At 39.9% G+C, this 19452-nt stretch overlaps 1 long non-coding RNA gene across 1 annotated transcript in view; it reads right to left on the reverse strand.

Moving 5' to 3' along the window:
- LOC131826673 (uncharacterized) overlaps nt 1-19452 on the reverse strand; it is a 70832-nt gene that overhangs the window by 29565 nt on the left and 21815 nt on the right. The window lies entirely within an intron of this gene.

A 19452-nucleotide genomic window follows, 5' to 3' on the forward strand; every position in this document is an offset into this window, starting at 1 on the left:
TATTGGCTTTCCGTTCTACCTCTTGACCCCTCCTATCCATTTTTCACACTGATGCCTAACTGATCTTTCCCAATTGATCCTTCTTCTTTTAAAAATCCTTTTTGGGTCCCCATTATCCCCAGATCAATCTTTACCCTGCCCTCAAAGACTCTGCATAATTGGATTCTTCTCTCCAGCCTCCCCTGCTCATAAGCCCCATCCCCACCCTGCCGTCTCCACTGGCCACCCTGTGCTTCAGTGTATTGAGTTACGCCCAGTCCCTGGAGTGCACCTCCCATTTAACAGTATTTTGCGTGAACACTTCCTCCTCCAGGCTCTCTATTCTAACTCACCCCATCCCACTCCAGTGCCTGAAATTCCATCTTCGTTACTTAGATCTCGGCTTAGCAAGGGCTTCCAGGAAGCCTGCCTCCCCGCAGGCCCCAAGTCCTTCCCATGGACTACCATCACGATAATCTCTACTTCTCTATTCAGAGCCCTTAATCAAACTGTGGGTTGTTTCTTTGTCTGAAATCCCACTGGACTGTGACTGTGAGGGCCTGCACTTCAGGGTTTCCTGGCCTTGACTTTCCGGCAACCTGTTTTGCATAACAGATCAAGAAAATCTGCTTGCTTTCTTGAATGCCAGCCTGACTTTGTGCCCATTCCTAATCCCCAGGCTTTGGCCCCAATTTTTATTTTTTGCAGATCACAGTAAATAGCTAATCATACCATCTTGTCTCATTCATTTTCTCCCATGCTCTAAGGCTTCTCCTTCAGTGGAAATGAATCCTATGTACCTTATGAGTGCCTGAGGGCAAACAACATATGGAAAGGAAAATTGGCTTATTGCCATAAAAAACACAAACTCAGCAGATTTTTCTTTCCTCCTAAATTTAACTCAATGAAGAAAAGTGCTTACATCACCAAAGCTTGAGAGACCCCCAGGGAAGTCACTGACAGCTGATTTCTCAACCTCTCCTCAAAGTACTGTAGAGGGCAAATGCCTCCAGTTTTAGGATCTGTGCATTCAGGGATTGGTGAAGGTGCTTAAATATCATGAAATACTATATAGAGACTCATTAAGATATGTTTACGATCACTGTATTCTTATCTCACATTTAAGACTGTCCTTCAAACACAAAAAGATGTAGAAGCATAGCCTCCCCCTCATTGGGAGAATACCTTGGAAACACAATTTCAGCTATGTGAAAATAAACAAGGATAAGCTTAGAACAAACAGTATGGTGATCTTCTGGAATTCACGTAGGAAGACAGCAGCATCCATCCCTGGCTAAACGCATCCCCTTCCTCTATGAGCTCTATCTCAGGTCATACCCCTTTTGAAATCTCATGGCCAGATAGTAATAAAATGAATAAATGAATAAAATGTTGCTATTTAGAACCAGTGTGCCCAGAGTTAAAGGGGAACAATTTTTTTTTTCCTTTCGATCCTAATTTCAATAACTCCTTTTTTCTGTGGATATTTATTTAAGGTTGGTTGAGAAGGGTACTTTGATGGTCCAAGCTTCTATGAATACATTATGGACTAGATCTGTTAGAATAAATTGAGCATATTTTAGGAAACTGTTTAGGACGCCAGTGTTCTTTCTGTATTATTATTTATTTATTTGTGAGAGAGTTTGAGAAAAGGAGCAGGAGGAGGGGCAAAGGGAGAAGCAGACTCCTTGCTGAGTGGGGAACCCAATGTGGGGCTTGATCCCAGGACCCTGGGATCACGACCTGAGCCGAAGTCAGGTGCTTAACCGACTGAGCCACCCAGGCACTCCTCTTTCTGTATTTTGAAAGAAGTATCTTTAAAAATATTATTTGAATATTTGGGAAACACAATGAAGTGCTTATTTACATGCAGCGTAAGTTAGCTCTCATTATATCTAGTAATTTAGATAGATAGTGAGTGACCTACCCCATCCATCTTTTTCCTACAGCGATTAGAAGGAAATCCCATGCTGGGATGCCTGGGTGTCTCAGTGGGTTAAAGCCTCTGCCTTTGACTCAGGTCATGATATCAGGGTCCTGGGATCAAGCCCTGCATCGGGCTCTCTGCTCAGCAGGGAGCCTGCTTCCCCTTCTCTCTCTGCCTGCCTCTCTGCCTACTTGTGATCTCACTCTCTGTGAAAGAAATAAATAAAATCTAAAAAAAAAAAAAAAAAGAAAGAAAGAAAAGAAAAGAAGGAAACCCCGTGCTTTAAATGTCCCATACTGCATGACCTGGTCTTGCCTACTTCTCCAGCTCCACCTTGTTCCTTGCCCAGTATGCTGTATCCACACTGGCCTTACTTCAGGTCGTCGTCAGACACCAGAGAATCTTAATCTTAGTTGGCTGGGCCTTTGTGCATGCTGATCCATCTGGAATGCTATTCTCTCACCTCTTTCCTGGCTGGCTGCTTCAGAGACCTTAGATCTTAGTCTAAAAGTCACTTTTCTGGAAAAGCCTTCTTTGAATATCTGTTTCCTTCTCTCCTGTTTTTCGCTAACATAGCCCCTAGTTCTTCCTTTTATAGGGCTCACCCAGTTTATTATTTATTTGTGTGTTGTCTCTTTCCTGCTAGACGGTAAACTCCTTGAAGGCAGGAGACACATCTAACTTGTTCCTTATTGAATCCTTCGTACATGGCCTGGCACATACTAGGCTCTCAATATGTATTTATTGAGTGAATGTGTGAATTCTGGTTTAGAAATACATATACAATGTTGGCTCTGTGAATTACGTATTGCTTTGCATGGGTTTATATTTTATTAATCTCAACATACTTTATAGTATCACTATTGAATCATACCTACAAAGATAGTCAGATTACAGTAGTGGATTAAAGATTATTTTAAATAGTTTTGAGAAACACCAGTTCTCCAAGGATTGGTGGCCACTGGAACAGATGTGAGAGGTTGAGAAGATTGTGCTAAATCTTGCTTATGCTAGGATGTACCCTGGAAATTATCTTTTCATTCTTTCCTTCATTTTTAAGAGGTCCTTTGTAAAAACATCTTCATGAGGCTTTTTTAAAGCATAAATGGTATAAATCTTTTTTATTTTATTTTATTTTATTTATTTATTTGACAGAGAGATCACAAGTAGGCAGAGAGGCAGGCGGGGGTGTGGGGTGGGGAAGGTGGGGAGGCAAGCTCCCCACTGAGCAGAGAGTCTGATGCCGGGGCTTGATCCCAGGACCCTGAGATCATGACCTGAGCCTAAGGCAGGGGCTTACCCACTGAGCCACCCAGGCGCCACAGCAGTGTAAATCTTTTCTCTTCAAAAAGTCCAGTAAATTCAAGTAGTTAGTTGGTTCTAATTAACTGAGGTTTTTCATGCACCTATCACTGAAGTTTAGCCATTGCTTTTCTGTACTTATGTAAAAGCCTTATTTAACTCTCTTTAATTCCTACTAAATGCTGAAGAGACAAAGATGAGCTCCCTGTAGTAGTCCATGACCCAATGTGAAACACGAATAAAGTTAGTTGTAATTCAGTGCAGTGCCGTGAGGAACTTACGCTCTCAAGAGGGCATCAGAGACAGTTTCCTATAGAAGGTGGCACATGGACTAGAACTTAAAGGGTGCATAGAGCTAAACTGAGAGAAGTGGAGAAACAGAGCACAGCATGCAGAAAGACGAGAAGCATTGAAACAAGAAGTATTTCACTGTGTTCCAGGCATTATAAGCAGCTCAGTGTTCCTAGAGCATTAAAATTTGGAGGGATGGAAACTGTTGAAGCTTGAGAGGTAGTCAAGGCCAGGTGCAAGTAAGGGAGCTCATAGTGTATTAGGGTGCTTGGACTTTATACTCCAGGCCATGGGGATCCACCAAAGGGTTTCATGGGAATTGTTAATAGTTAATCTCTCTGGGAATATATCCAATGGAAGTGAAAACACTAACTCGAAAAGATATCTGCACCCCCATGTTCACAGTGATATTATTTACAATAGCCAAGGCGTGGAGACAGCCTAAGTGTCTACCAATAGATGAATGGATACAGATGTTGTATCATGTATATAGATCTATATATATGTGCAGACAGATATACAGACACACACAATGGAATATTATTCAGCTATTAAAAAAATGAGGGAATTCTACCATTTGTGACAACATGGACAGAATTTGAAGGCACTATATACTAAGTGAAATAAGACATAGACAAATACTGTATACTCTCTTATATGTAGAATCTAAAAATTAAAAAAAAACTCATAGAAAGAAATTAGACTGTGGTTATCAGAGAAGGAGGAGGATGGAGGAGAAAGAGGGAATTGGAGAAATATGGTCAAAAGGTACGAACTTCCAGTTATAAGATAAATAGGTACAAGGGATGTGATGTACAACCTGATGACTATAGCTAACACTGTCGTGTGATAGATAGGCAAGTTGCTAAGAGAGTAAATCCTAAGAGTTTTCTTATTTTTCTTTCTTTTTACTGTATTTACATGAGATAAATATTATATAAATATATATCAGATATATATTTATGTTATCTGAACGTATATTCTGCTAATCATTTCACAATGCATGTAAATCAGACCATCATACTGTGTGCCTTACATATATACAGTGATGTATATCAATTATTTCTCAATAAGACTGGGGAAAAAATAGTTAATCTCCAAGAACATGTGAATTGAAAAATTTTATGTAAATTACTTTCCATTTTTACACTACTAGCAGTTGGAAGAGACATATCATGAACAAAAACTTCAAAAGATTTACAATTGGGCACTCTTAATTGTGTTTATTCCAAACACTTTCCACATCAAAACGGATGTTTAAAATGAATAAATTTGATATTGTGAAGTAGTCCATCTTTAGTCCTGATGTTTATTAAATAGAAAGATTCAAAAATCATCCAATTATTCTTGGAAAATGTGCATGAATGTGTGGTATTTGGAACTCTATTTTAGAACCCAAATGTCATAGACATCTGGACACAAAAATTATGCAAGAGAGACCTTTAGAAATGTGTTACTAATTATTGACTCTTCCCTGCAACAACACAACCGAGCCTTTGTTATATGCACTGTGTACAGTGCTGCTATAGACTGTGGCTCTTTTCACATTATGGTTTATTTTCATAAGATATTTCACATAACTAGCATCACAAAGGACTTCATGGAGTTAATAATAAAGCTAGTAAGCCTCAGAAACAAATGAATTATGTTAGCAGTGATGAATAGACAAAACAATAGCTTAGAAAAAATTGTCTAAGAAAGGAAGAGAAAGAAATATGATCAAACTAGCTGAAGAAGTAGGCAACTAGGAGAACTCAGGGCACCTAGCTATAATGGAGAGGCCACGTGCTGTCATGGAGTCAGGAGAACTGGATTCTAGTATGGGTCTTATAACTTAACCAAATAGGTCTTTTCCTCTTTGTGCTCTAATTTATTATCCGTACCATGAAAAGGTGATACTTTGTAGTATTTAAGTTCTCCTAGTTTAAAATACCATGAGTTCAACTACTGTTAAGTAACTACTATATGCACCAGGAACAGTTCTCAGTGACAGTGTCTAAGAACTAGGCAAGATCCCGGTTCTCATAGAGCTTAAATTCTAGTGGGGAGGAAAGACAAACAGAGAAAGAGCTATAAATAAAATAATCGTAGCCAGTAGCAGGAACTATGAAGAAAATAAGACAGGATCATATTCTAAAGAGGAACTGGGTGGTCTGGCACAACAGTGCAAAGACAAGCAGGGAATGGCTAAGACCTAAAGAAAGAAAAGAATCCATGTTTGTGAAATCCAAGAGCCAAGACATTCCTGATGGAAGTCATAGGGCCAAAGACCTGGGTAGGGAACTCACTAGACTTCCCTGAGAAACACAGAGAAGCCAGTGGGGTTGGCATATACAAATGAGTGGAGGAAGGACAAGAAAAAAAGGACAATTAAGTCACGTAGATCCTGATAGGCTGTGGTAGGAAGTTTGAATTTTATTTTAAGTGCAATGGGCAGCACCAGGAGGAATTTAAGCTGGAAAGTGACATGATCTAATTTATTTAAAAATATTGCTTTGGCCACTATGTTGGAGCTTGATTGCAGATGGCACAGGGAAAGCAAAGAAACCAATTTCAGAGGCTCTTGTAAAGTGCTGGATAAGAGATAATGGTAACTTGGACTAAGATGAACAGGGAGAGCCCTAAAATGTGCTGAGTGGTGATGTATTGGTCTAAATCCTTATATTTAAATGTCTTTGGTGTTAATGTGATACTTTAGAAGCTGGCTCAGATTAAATCATAAATTTTGTAACCTTGATTTAAATTCAATGAAAAATGAAGGAGGTCAGCGAGGATAAGAGTAATGCCAAATAAATGTCATTTGCTCTGAAAATTTCTGTACTGAATTTGGTGCCATGCATATTTGGGGATTTTCACTCAGGTTTGCAAATAAGGAAAAATGGGGTATTTATAAAAAGAAACCATGTATCTTTACAGTAGTTTGATGACCCGGCATGGATTCCAATAGATACTCCTGTCTAATTATATTTTTAAAAATACATTAATTTATTCAGTTATCTATTTTGTGAAACATTAGAGTAGATATTTTCAAAGGATGGTCTCCATACTGTGAACAATTCCTCTAAACCAATTTGGCACAATTAAACAATCGGAACTATCCTTAAAAAAATGTAAAACATGCCAGTTTCTACTGTGGTTTCATTACATTTATAAGGCAATATAGAAAAACATACTGGCCAATAACAATAGAAAATCAAGGGGCACCTGGGTGGCTCAGTGGGTTAAAGCCTCTGCCTTCGACTCAGGTCATAATCCCAGGGTCCTGGGATCGAGCCCCGCACTGGGCTCTCTGCTTAGCAGGGAGCCTGCTTCCTCCTCTCTCTCTCTCTCTCTATCTCTCTCTCTCTCTGCCTGCCTCTCTGCCTACTTGTGATCTCTGTCTGTCAAATAAACAAATAAAATCTTAAAAAAAAAAATAGAAAATCAAGACATATACTCAATTCAGAGAGTGCTAAGGAATAAAGGATGTTACTATTGACTGTTTCTTATTTAACAATACTAGCATTCTATATCAATATGTATAATGTGAACATAGATACTTCCTATATTTAGGAAGTTAATTAAAAATCCTATGTTTAGGGGCACCTGGGTGGCTCAGTGCATTAAGCTTCTGCCTTCGGCTCGGGTCATGATCCCAGGGTCCTGGGATCGAGCCTTCTGCTCAGCAGGGAGCCTGCTTCCCTTCCTCTCTCTCTGCCTGCCTCTCTACCTACCTCTGTCAAATAAATAAATAAAAATCTTTAAAAAAAAACCCATGTTTAGGAAGTTGATTAAAAATCAATATGTATAATGTAAACATAGATACTTCCTATGTTTAGGAAGTTAATTAAAAATTCCTGCATGCATTTTAACTGAGTTAGTTTTTACTACAGTCCTCTGAGTGGGTAATGTACTAGTTGCAGAAGAAATCAATATATCTCACTCTTCTCAACCCAGTATCAAGGATCCATCCCTTTAGACTATACCGCTGGTGAGGTTTCCCTGCAAGCAGGGCTGTATACCATTCCTTCACTCCTCCAAGATTCACCTTTTCCCCTCCACTCAAATAGTTCTTGAAATCTTTCATGTTTTCCATTAAGTTTTTCTAGGCTTGTCAGAGAACAATAATTGCATAGATGGTGCCCCTCTGCCTGGAACTGAGAACACCTATGTCTATGCCTCCTGAGAGGGTAGAAAAGAGTTCTAGATCAGGTTTTGTGAGGATGCTGTCACCAAGCTTCAGCAAATCATTTCCATTTTATGTGTCTGTTTCCTCATCTAACTGGAAGATGGACCTGTGTGTACAGGGGGCTGTAAGGGGATCTATAATACTTGCTCATCTTCTCTACCAAACTGATGTCCTGCTCACATGAGATGATTTATCTGAAAACTCTGAATAAATAGAAAGCACTGTATTTTAAAACATAGCTATTTGTTGAGCTCTCACTATGTCCAGGCACTGTGCCCAGTACTTCTTTGTGCTCTATATCATTTAATCAACAAACAAGAAGGTATTAGTAACCCTATTTTGCAGAGGAGGAAATGGAGGCTTAGACTGGTTAAACGCCAACAGTCCAAAGGATGTGGTCAGCTCTCTCATCCAATGAAACGTGGGTGGGAGAGCCATACTGTGAGCCCAGGCCTACCTGGGTCCCATGCCCTCCTGTCTCTTCACCTGGATTATCCCTAAAACATACTTTCTCAACCCAATCTTCTAAAGATTTTTTTTTTTTTTTAAATTTGACAGACAGAGATCACAAGTAGGCAGAGAGGCAGACAGAGAGAGAGGAGGAAGCAGGCTCCCTGCCGAGCAGAGAGCCCGATGCGGGGCTCAAACCCAGGACCCTGGGATCGTGACCTGAGCTGAAGGCAGAGGCTTTAACCCACTGAGCCACCCAGGCGCCCCCCAATCTTCTAATTTTATAGTGACTTATTCTACTTATTTTGCTGTTCATGTGTTGCATGTCCATGTGCTCTGTAAAATCCATAAACTTCTTTAAGGTCCATTTTATCTAGTGTTCTTTACATCGTTCTTAATGCAGATGTATCAGCAACCTTGTAAGTATTTTATGAGGAGAAGGAGGAAGAATCAAGAATCTAGGTTGGGGGAGGGTGAATGAATCTTCTGAAAAGGGTCCACAAAGCAAATGCTCCTCACAGGAACAGTGGAGAGCATTCATATTCCTAAGTGGCCAGCTGTAGTAGAGTTAAGCACCAAAATATGCTAATATTGTGTAAAGATAATTTTAAAAGTTGTGTGTGGGTAGTGAGTTGTGAGTCATATACTGAAAGAGGCTTAGCTTTTTCTTTTTTGTATTATATAAATAATTGGATTCACATTTCAGAGAAGTGCCCAAAATAGAGCAACTAGGATTAAAACCTTTAAAAAAAATACATTAATTTTTTTTCTTATAAGCTGACACTAGCTTCTATCTATATAGTATATCAAAACCAAATTTTTTTTTTTTAAATCTCTGTTATACAGGTGCGAAATGTAATGCAGGTAAGACACAGGTTATGCCCTTCAAGGCCCTGAATAATTGTGGCCAACCTTGGACAAGAGAGTGGAATTTTTTTTTAAAAAGTGAAGTCAACTCCTGAGCTACACAGAGAATACCTGTAGGCACACACACTCTTCTCAGCCTCTGTGAACACGGAAAACCACAGGGGAGATGTGAGTAATTCTTCTACCCAATATAACTTTATGAAGGTCACCTCCCATCTTCTGCTTTTGAGTCGAGGCAGAAAGAGAAATATTTTGTAGGCTCAGTATGAGAAAGATTCAGCTCTTTGTGTTTAATTTTGCCTCTTCCTTTTCAAAACGTTACATTGGGACTGCAGTTGCCAAGACCATCATGTGTCAAGTATTGTCACTATCTAGGGAACTACTGTTAGGTACTTCCAGAATGCTATTGCCTAAGAGTGAAAATCAGAAAGTATAAGAATATGGAGGGTAAGACTTGTCTTCTATAGATAAGACAGGTTGTAATTGAATGCCTAAGAAAACTGCAACCATCCACGTCTTATCAGGGTGACTGCCTCATTCCCCGATCTACCTGTAAAGCCATTGAGACAAAGTGAAAAATCATGATGAGGGTAACAAGGCCAGGCCAGGACAAAAGGCCAAGGAGGGAACGTCAAGGATGAGAGGGGGCAGTTCTGAGGTCCCTGTTTATTATGCCCTGTTGAAACAAACAAAACAAGTCAAAATTGCTAGCAGACTGCAGAATCTAGGTGGTAGGAAAGATCAAACCAACCTCCCCAAACAGAAGAGTTGGTAGTATTTCTTCTGCTCTCATCAGGAGAAAGTCATTTACTGTACCAGACAGTGTGTCCATGTCCTGGAGAATAAGTGTCCTCTGTTCCAGTGAAGTCAGAGATACCTCATCTGGTTTTTTTTTTTAGCCCTTGGTCTGGACGAAATGTCTCATAAAACGGGCCAGTTTCCCTTTGCTATGGGTCCATACTCAATAAGTGGCCCTCTGATTTCTAATTTTACCACCTATTTAAGGTAGGAATGGATAGGAATAGCAAGATCTCAAACATGTGTGTATCTTTTATTATTAACTAATACATTTGCATTTTGTTTTATATCTCAAGCTTTTATGACTGTTGAGGTTAATAGCTACACCTAATAATTGAGTCAGTCAAAGTTCATTTTCAAAGTCAAATTTCTTGGACATGCCTTGACATATCTGGACTAAAACCTAAAACACATGATGAAAGCAGAATAAGCCAAATAAGTTGGCCAGCGAGCTTTTCTCTATTATTACTTTATGCCATACTACTGTAACTCCCACAATAGGAAGAAGATTGTTGTGATAGATAAAACAATTTTTTGCACTTTATGACTGAAGACAAAGAATAAGTAGATGCTACAGGTGACAGAGGCAGTAACGCTGTTTCAACTCCAAGCATCTGGCTTTTGAAAACTTTTCCATGAGAGTTAAAAATTTTTCAAGTTGTATGCATGTCCAATATCATTTAACATAGCTAAAGATTGTTATACAATATTGAGGAAAGCAACCAATCCTTAAATTACATGTCCTATTCTGCTTTAGGCACTGTGTACAATGTCTTGAAATCCTAACTGAACAAGGCATACAAATAAATAACTAAAATAATCAGTGATGGATTGTGAGATCATGTATAAGGCATAGTGATGACAAAGGGCAGAGATGTCCCTGCTCTTTGGGCTAAGACAACTCCCTCAGCCATGTTTTAAAAGAAATGCCATGTATTGCTCTCTTGGCCAAGGAGAAGAAAGGGAATTCCAGGTAGAGAAAATGGCTGGGAAGCAACACCTGGAAAGTACGGAACAGATTGTTTTATATAGCACGTTGCTGGAATATTATCCAGGCAATGGGAAGAGGTAGAAGGCATCCCCGTTAATGGCTTAATCTAGTGGGTGTTGGAGAGGTTGTTGGTGACACTGAAAATAGGGAAACAACACGACACTGAGAAAAGTATAGCTGTCCTGACAAAAAGGCAAAGGTGAGCAGCAGAGAGGAAGACCAGCGAAGAGTGTAGGTCCTAAGTTAAGGCAGTTGTAATGAGGCTGAAAAGGAAAAGGCAGGTTTGAGAATGGTTTGGCAGCTAGTATCAGTAGGGCTTTGTGACAGATTGTGTTTGGGGGCGAGAGAGGGAGGAACTAGCATAACGCCCAAATTACTGGCTTTGGAACATAGGGATGTTTTATTTTATCTTTCTCTAAACCATTATACATTATTCATTGTGAGATGGAAGATGGGCCTGTGTAGTGAAACATCATTCATTTCCGACTAAGGGAATCCCTAGATTAGAAATCAACCACACCTACTCCCATCCAGGCTTTTCCTGTCCATTTTGTGCTTTTCTCAGGAAGCTATGAGGTCTGGCTCCAGGGGAAAAACAAAAACAAAAAACACATATAACTAAAACAGACCTATTGTCCTAGAGAAAGAAATATGCAAGCCAGAAGATACAATTAAACAGATTTGGAATGCTTAGAACTAAGTGTCCGTGGCTTTATCACAGACTGTTGCTGTGCTGTGCGTATACAGCTCTGCCTGGTTTTCATTAAGCAGAGACAGTGGCTTTCAAAGGCAAAAATGTAAAAACTTAATCAAGTTACAATCAAGTTACAAGATAACCAGAGACTTGTGTTTAAAGGTTTAGATGTATATTAAACAAATTCCATCTTGACTTTTCCTACTGGATAAAAATAATGATGCAAATATATGTTATTCTAAATATGTATTGCATTCTCATATTAAAGATGTTAGAGGGTTAAAAAGTTTACAGGACTGTTATTTCTCAGAATTTACTCGGAGTGTCCTTATGCTCCGTATCTTGCCTCTGTGTGGCCATTAGGGAGGTACTCTGGTGTCGTGACTGGGAAGCTAAGCTCAGGAGTTAGATAGCCCCCAGTCAGACATGGGCTCTGTCACTTCTGCCTTTGGGCACTTCATCACTTGCCCCTGTTATCTTGTCACACACACACACACACACACACACACGAAATGAATAATATCAACATAATCTTTGGGTAGAACCCAATGCCAACATAGAAATAATAGGACTTCAAGAAATATATGATTTAGGGGCGCCTGGGTGGCTCAGTGGGTTAAAGCCTCTGCCTTCGGCTCGGGTCATGATCCCAGGGTCATGGGATCGAGCCACGTGTTGGGTTCTCTGCTCAGCAGGGAGCCTGCTTCCCTCTCCCTCTCTCTGCCTGCCTCTCTGCCTACTTGTGATCTCTGTCTGTCAAATAAATTTTTAAAAATCTTAAAAAAAAAAAGAAAAGAAAAAGAAATATATGATCTAATTCAGTGGTTCTCGAAAGTTATTATGCATCAGAAACACCTGGAGGGCTTGTTAAGACACAGTTTGCTGGGCACACATCCACAGTGTTCTAATTCACTAGGTCTCGGGTGGGGATCAAGTATTTGTACATCTAACAAGTTCCAGGGGATGGTCTGGGGCCCGTACTTTGAGAAATATTGATGTAATTGAAAAGGGAGTTCTTCAGAAAAAAGGAAGAGAGGCATAATAGTATGTAGAAAGCGTGAGTAGGCAGGCTTTCACGATTTTGTTTAGGAAGCTAGACTAGATACTGGGAAATCCAGTGGCTGATGAACCATTTGTTTAAGTGAGAATCACTAACTTTGTTTTATTACTAGGATGACCTTGAGTTTCTACCGTTGTAGGAATGCATCCCCAAAGAGTGTGCATTATCCCCACTCAGAGACACCAATTAATTCAGCTCACCTTTTCCAGTATTTCAGGGTTTTATGCTGAACCCGAACTAGACCAAACCATGAACAATTAACTTGGTATACCAACCTAATTTGTTGAACTCCAGAACTAAATTAAATCCCAGAGATGCCTGGTGGCTTAGTCAGTTGGTTAAGTGTCTGTCTTCGGCTCAGGTCATGATCCCAAAGTGCTGGGATCAAGTCCCACATGCGACTCTTTGCTTAGTGAGGAGCCTGCTTCTCCCTCTGCCTGCTGCACCCCCCCACACACACACTTGTGCTTGTTCTCTTTCTCTCTGACAAAAAAATTATAATCTTTAAAAATAAATGAATTAGTTAATTAAATCCCAGATACCCTTATGCCCTATCCCTCAAGTGTGAGCCAAATGAAAGAGATGTTTTTTAAAAAAAAGTGAACTAGTTCAAATTAAAAACAAACCTTTTAGTTTTTTAAAACAATTGAAATCTATGATCATATTTCCTGTCATACCAATTCACTAAAAGTGAAATGAAACAAAATGCTGTTTAAGATACCCCTGTCCTGGGGCACCTGGGTGGCTCTGTGGGTTGAGCCGCTGCCTTCAGCTCGGGGCATGATCCCAGGGTCCTGGGATGGGCTCTGCTCAGCAGGGAGCCAGCTTCCTCCTCTCTCTGTGCCTGCCTCTCTTCCTGCTTGTCATCTCTCTCTGTCAAATAAATAAATAAAATCTTAAAAAAAAAAAAAAAAAAGATAGCCCTATACTAAGTCACGGATAGTTGATTGAAATACTAAAATAGTCAATCCCTCTAAGAGTCTGGGTCCCAGCTAGAAAGAACATTCCACTCCTCAGGTTCAAATCAAGACACTTTAATGAAGGAACTCCTTATGGTGATGGGGGAAGGGATTTAAAGAAACAAAAAAGAGATGTTGGGGAAGAAGACTGGCAACAGCAGAAAATCATTACCAAGGGGGGTCTAAGAACCTGAAGAAGAACATGGCCTTTACTGAACCCAATGAGAAGAGCCGTGGAAAAGAGGTGGTCAGGCAGAAGATTTCGTCCTGGGGAAGGCCCCATCCCCTCCCCTCACCCCCACACCCCACATACACGAATGAGAATAGGGCGGCTAAATCAAGAGGGAAATGGAGAAGACGTCCCCCAGCCATTCTGTCCTCCCAGCCTCTGATCTCTTCCTGCCGCCTCCCCCCTTCTGAACTGAAAATCTGGTGTCCGTGGAGCCCCAGTGACCCATCTGCAGGGGTCAGCTTCCTGGCAGGGCAGGGCAAGTGGTGGAGGCCAAATGGGGACTGACCAACACAATCTTCCTTTTTACTAAGTTAATGTTAGACGTTAGATGAAGGATTAGTAGCTGAGTTAATGTATGTAAGATTCTTAGAAAAGTCGCTAGCAATGAAGCAGCATCGTACTCTGGAAGTTAGCTATTGTTGCTACAGCCGGGCACTGTTTTGTGGATGAGGAAACTAAGGCTCATGGTCTTTAATAAGCAAATTTTCCCTGGTTGGTACTAGTGACAGAGCCCATACTCAAATCCAGGTTCTCAGATTCCAATTTGGTACAAATTCTGCTATGAAACCTATCGCAACGTAGATGGGGATGTGTTGCATACCTAATTAATTTGATAATTCCTTGCTTTTAGAAAAAAAAATCCTTATTTAGTCTCTGGACCTGAGTAACGAAATCTGAAACCAAATTAAGGCCTTATGTATAAAAATAAAATAAAGTGAACGATTATTTCCAGGACAATTGTGCACATATAATAATAGTTATAGTAATTGTAATGGTGATATTAGTAGTGATAACAATAGTTGTTAAAATTTTTGAATGTTTATATTATGTCTAGTACTCTGCTATTTTTCATGTCTTGTACTAATAAAACCACTAATCTATGTCACCTTTTTTTTTTTAATTTGAGTATAGTTGACACACAATGTTATGTTAGTTTCAGGCGTGTTATGCTATGCTCTCCCCAAGTGTAGCTGCATCTGTCGCCATACAACGCTATTACAGTATCAGTGACTGAATTCCCTATGCTGCACCTTTTATTCTCATGACTTACTCATTCCATAACTGGAAACCTGTATCTCTCACTCCCTTTTACCTATTTTGCCCATTCCCTTCCCCCCATATCACCCATTTTTTATTTCTTGTTTTTCTTTCATTTTTTTTTAAACTTAGAAATAATCCACTTGGAGGATTTTGTAATTGGTGAGTTAAATAAATTTTACCTGACTGCTGGTCCTTGTCTGACCATTTCAAGTTTTATAAAATCACTTAAAATGTGATATATATCATTTCTCCAAAACAAAACAAAAAAAAACCCCACAAACCTGCCAGATAACAGTATATTTTTTGCTCACAACTATTGAAGAACGTGTTCATCCCATTATCCTGCCATGATACAAAATTAGCCCTACGGCCAGAGGCAGGAATTGGCCATGCATTCAGGATTTGATTACATGAAATAAGACATCTTGAAAATAAACATAGTTAGCTTCTTATTTGTGTCAGGTCAGCATTTTTGGTAACAGATTTTAAACCATGAGATAACCATTTACCCTCAGGTCTTTGCATTTCAGGTTTTTAGAGTTTCAGTTCAAAGAAGGTATAATCAGTAAGCTGAAAACCCCCATGTACATTTTCAGTCAGCTAAAGAAACAAAAACATTTTTTTCCTGTGGGGATGATTTCTACCTTGTCACATGATCTGTCAGTTTTTCTCTGATGATGGAGCAGTTATCAGACAAGGACACTCTAACCAGTGGCTCATCACAAAATTTCAGTTCTTTCTTGGCAGTCAAGTTTCAGAGTTGTCAGTAAGAGTCCTTGTAGCAACAGCATTGGAGAGATGTCTCTACTTCAAAAATCAACCACAGGAAAGAAAATAATCTTAAATGTACAGTCTGCACTTCACTCTCTACTTTGTTGTCTACTTACAGCATGGGTTGGACCAAAAGAAATTACCTAATTATTGTATAAGCTGAACCATATGGAAGTCCAATATTTGGCCAATTATTGATTTCCAAATTGCTATTTGACATCAGACAGCAATGTCATATGGTTTGTCCCAATAGTTCCAATACTGACTGAAGCAGTCCATGCCCATGGAACAGTGCCATTTCATTTACAGCCTCTTGTAAAATTCACACCATTGGTAAACATACCGCCTTTGCCCATTTGACAAATGAGGGTCACTTTTAATTTTTTTCCCCTTTTGTTGAGGATTTCAGACAAATACAAACATCCAAGAAATCTGTGCAATTGAGATTTTAAGGTGTTTCTAAAGGATTTATACATGTAAAGTGTCTAACCAAATTTCTGGCATGTTAGGTGCTCAGAATAATTGAGTCTTTAGGTCACTAGTCTGAGTATATCTAGTGGTAGTATAGTAGCATACTGTGATACGTCTTTACTGGTTATACAATGCTATTATTACAAGCATTATTTTACTCAGAGTCAACTTCTAACACATTCATCTGACATGTCAAATCATATTCCAGGTTTAAAAGGCAGTATCGCATTATTATATAAATACTCTTCTAGTTAGCAGAGAAGTTGAAAAGAAAAGGATTTTTAATGCATTTGTATAAACTGGATGTTAGAAAATGTCATAGTTACATAGTTACATTGAGGTGATTTCTTACACACAGATGTCCTGTGGTGAACTTGAGGAATTGACTTATGTGATTAACAAGGAAGCGTCACCATTTATGAAGAGTTTTGAAGAGTGAGATACTGATTTTGTAATTATGGCAGTATATTCCAATTCTCATTTATTGTCTATACCCAAATTCTTATGATTTGACAAGTTTACTAAAACCCCTGTACATTATTTTCTCCTTTGTGTTGCCATCCATGCTTTCAAATACAGAGGAAAACATGTGATGCCACAGGCAGATGGGTCGATGAGTCAGCTGGCCACGACAGCCGTGCACATGGCCCACAGGTGTTCCCTTGGCTTTGGTATACTTTATGGGCAGAAGTTTTTAAAGGGTCCCACACCACTTTACAAATCTATATTTTCTGCAGTTCCTTTGTACCAACCGCATCTACAGAACAGGCCCTATACTTTAGACGTTTTAACCTCCAGAGGCGAGGAAGTGTGGTGATTTCCTCAGTAGTTTGGAGCCAAGTCGGATCCCAGGACTTGGCAGGTGTGGATTTACAATGCAGATTAGATGCAGCAGGTCTGTGGCCTGGAGCAGAAATTCACAGGGGTCCTGATGCCATTGCTCAAAGGACCACACTTTACTCCGAGTAGCAAAGAATGAGACTTCTCTACTTTTTTGACCTACTCGTATCTCAGAGGTGATGAGACCAAGCTCAGACTCACCTTCTTCCTCCCAAAACCAGTCTTCCTCTTGAGTTCTTATTGATTTTCACCATTACTAATTCTCTGCCAAACCCCAGAGTAATGCCAGCTCCTCCTTTGGCCTCTCACCATCACATCCAAGTCTGTTTTGAAGTTCTGATTCTTCCTCCCTGTCTGTTAAGCCCATTCCTTACTTTTCGTTCTGCCGCTATTACTGGGCCAGACTCTAGGACCTCTCATTCCTAACTGCTCTGCCAGCTCTTCCCATCTCCACTCGGCCAACTCTGCTCCCTTCACAACTGCCATTCTAAAAAGCAGTGCTTATTTATAGTAATATTCTACAGAAAACCATCTGGAGAGAGTCTGGAGGACCTTACCTGGACTCCAGGCCCCACCTTCTGCCCCTTTTTCCCCATCCTTTTCATCTTCTGTATATTCTTACATGCAAACCTTGTGGATTACCTGAATACGTTGGGGGCTTTCCGTTCTCCCGACTGTCCCATGTTCCTGTGTTACTTTAAGTGTCATGAGCATGCTACAAGATATCATAAGCACCTAAAAGAGCCTGGTGTGAACAGCTTCATGACCCAAGTGGCATTTCATTGGGCCTCAACCTTGAGGATAATAAGGATTTCTACAAAGATAGATTAACTGTTTCTTTCTACATTTCTGTATTGTTGGGCTTACTTAATGGACATTTGTCATTAAAAAAAGAAATTCAGTAAGTCTAAATTTTTAATGAATAGATTAATAACAACAACAAAAGAGCGTCCCTTGGGCTTCTGTTCCCCATTGCACAGTCAACAACCAAGCAGGTATCCCATTGCAATTATTTTTCTTGTTTCTGTTTTATACCCAACTTCTCCCCAGGAGGGAGTGTGCCTTGTTCACGCCTTGTACCTCCAGCATTGAGTGTAGTGTGGGGTACAAGACAGGCATTCAGTCAGGAGGATCCAGGGTTTAGAGCCTGAAGTTTATACAATATAGGAGCCCCTCTTTAGAAATAGAATTGGAAATTTTCTCTAAATTTTCAAAAACTTATGATCTTGAGAAAACACATTGCTAGGGCCCCTTGTAGGATCTTGGAAGGGGGCCATGCAAATGTGGGGATTGGGGACAGGGCAGTGAATCCCAAAGTTTAAACTTCTTTAACCCCATAGTATAGCCTCCTCTGCTCCGTAATTTTTTTGTGTTGCTGTTGAGTTATTATTGTTATTTTAATGAAAGAAAGATTGAGTGAATCTTACCCCTACCCAATGTACAAGTCGTCTTTTATCAAGTGTTAATTCTAAAATAGACTATGAAAGGACTCAAAGGTGACAGGCAAAGGTCATGGACAGGAATGCAGAATGTGCCTCCACACTGGGCCCTCTTCGGGGTACTTGCCCAGCCACTCATGTTAGAGTTCCTTGTAACAAGGATAGTACTTGAAAACTGATATAAGCTGCCAGCATCGTAGAAGTCCCAGTGACACCTGCCCTTCCTTCACACTGAAATACTTAATGTAATACCAGTAGTAACCTCTTTGAAATGCTCCAGCAGTGCCTTTAGGATGAAATCCAGCATCAGTATCCAGCTTGGCAGCTCTCCTAGTCTGACCACCACGAGCTGCTTCTCCTTCAATGGTATGACACCGTCTTGGAGTGCTGGGTGTCTGACTATCAATATTGAGTGAGTCTTACTGATTCAGTTGTAATTTTCACATCTGTGACCTTTCATGTCCTCCTCTCTGAGCGTGGGGCAGGAGGCACCTGAGCGTGTTCCACTTTTAGGAAACCAACCTCCTACAAAGGGCACTTGCATTTCCTAGAATTTTTAGGAATTTCAGATACCCCTGGGATCATCATTCTTTAACAGCACAGCCTTCACTAACAAATGTTCTAATGAAGCCAGTTTTCAGACTCTGTTTGTATTTTGAAATGAAAACATTGCCTTGTAACACCACCATTCTCTAAGTCTTTCAAAATGTGTTCCAAATATTTCCTTCTAATTGGAAACTTCCCTTTGAAATCACAGACTTTGAATTCAGTTTATATATATATTTTTTATGCCTTTCAAGGGTACATTTCTTTTAGCTAGTTTTTTTTTTTTTAAGATTTTATTTATTTATTTGACAGAGAGAGATCACAAGTAGATGGAGAGAGAGGCAGGCAGAGAGAGAGAGAGAGGGAAGCAGGCCCCCTGCTGAGCAGAGAGCCCGATGCGGGACTCGATCCCAGGACCCTGAGATCATGACCTGAGCCGAAGGCAGCGGCTTAATCCACTGAGCCACCCAGGCGCCCCTCTTTTAGCTAGTTTTACAAGAAGGGACACTTCTTATAAAAAATATGAGACACCTTTGTAGTTTCATGTCATTAAAAATATTTCATACATATGAAATACATTTCATATGTATGTATTTTACTCAAACATTTCGGAAAAAGTTACTGAG

The sequence above is a fragment of the Mustela lutreola genome, chromosome 3 (assembly GCF_030435805.1).
Source record: "Mustela lutreola isolate mMusLut2 chromosome 3, mMusLut2.pri, whole genome shotgun sequence".
Taxonomy (NCBI): Eukaryota; Metazoa; Chordata; class Mammalia; order Carnivora; family Mustelidae; genus Mustela; species Mustela lutreola.